This window comes from Myotis davidii, unplaced genomic scaffold, assembly GCF_000327345.1.
Source record: "Myotis davidii unplaced genomic scaffold, ASM32734v1 scaffold243, whole genome shotgun sequence".
Lineage (NCBI taxonomy): Eukaryota > Metazoa > Chordata > Mammalia > Chiroptera > Vespertilionidae > Myotis > Myotis davidii.
The window spans coordinates 1,290,010-1,290,969 of record NW_006295183.1 but is presented as its reverse complement, the minus strand read 5'-3'; the positions used below and the strand labels follow the sequence as shown (position 1 = coordinate 1,290,969).

The window sequence follows — 960 nt, the reverse complement described above, 5'->3', positions numbered from 1 at the left end:
GCTCTCCACACACATTCCTTCCACCCCGCCCAGAGACCAGCTGCTTAAAAAGATTTCTGGCCTCAGGCTTCACTCCCCTCAACTAACTGTACACTTTCCTGGCCTTCTCAGTGGTCTCCGAGCCTCTACCTGGACCAGTCCCCCTTCATCTTTCCTTCCATCCACTTCTTTGCAATGGCCAGAATACGCCTGTGTCTTTTATGTCTCAGGCCCTTCTGCCCAGAATGCTTTCCCAATGTCTCCCTGGAGCAAACTCCTACCCATTTTTTCAGGGCTTGGTTTAGGCCTCACCTCCTCCGGGAAGTCTTCCAGGCGTCTTAGAGGCTCCCAGGGCGCCTAGGCGGCCTCTTTACCGCCCTAGGTTGTCACTGTCGTAGCCTAGGTCCGTGTCCCCTCACCATGTCCTGAACTCCCTGAGGGCAGGGACGGGTCTGATTCACTCCCATGTCTCAAGCATCCAGCACGAGATGCAGAATGAATGAAGGATGGCGAGGGGAGGAACCCAGACTGAAGGTGGAGTCTGGTGACAAATGAGAGGGTGTGGCCTGCGCCAATGGGGAAACTCCCGGAGAGGATAATGTGGAAGAGGAGCCAATGGGTTCAGAGATATCGAGGAGGGGCGTGACCTGTAGCCAATAAACGGCGGGGGATGAGGCAAAGGGCGTGCCCAATGGAGGGCGGGGCCAACAGACAATAGAAGGGGGATTTCTTGGTAGGTGAGGCGGGGGGTCCCGTCGCGCGCCTTCTCAGCCTCTCCGGGTAAAAGGGTTCCATCCTCGGGTCGTACCCCCACCTGTTCGCTGCTCTTCTCTCCGTCACCGTTCCCGCTCCGAGACATCGGTCGCCGGCAGCCCAGCCCTCCGGAGTAGACGCCCGGGACGCACGCACTCGGATGCGCGCACGCGCACGCTCACGCGAAAGCGCGCGGGTTCGCGTCCATCTCCGCAGAACACAGCTGCG

The 960-nt window shown here is 59.3% G+C and overlaps 1 protein-coding gene across 3 annotated transcripts in view; it reads right to left on the bottom strand.

Moving 5' to 3' along the window:
- KIAA0895L (KIAA0895-like ortholog) overlaps window positions 1-939 on the bottom strand; it is a 7,901-nt gene extending 6,962 nt beyond the window's left edge. The window contains exons 1-2 of one of the 3 annotated variants that reach the window (XM_006769804.2): window positions 794-937; window positions 292-413 (exon numbers count right to left, since the gene is read on the bottom strand). The gene's annotated coding sequence lies outside the window, so the exon portion shown is untranslated. Of the gene's footprint in view, window positions 1-291 lie in introns of all 3 variants that reach the window. The other 2 variants (XM_015567865.1, XM_006769805.2) reach the window with 2 other exon arrangements.
- Between the last annotated feature and the right edge of the window lie 21 nt (window positions 940-960).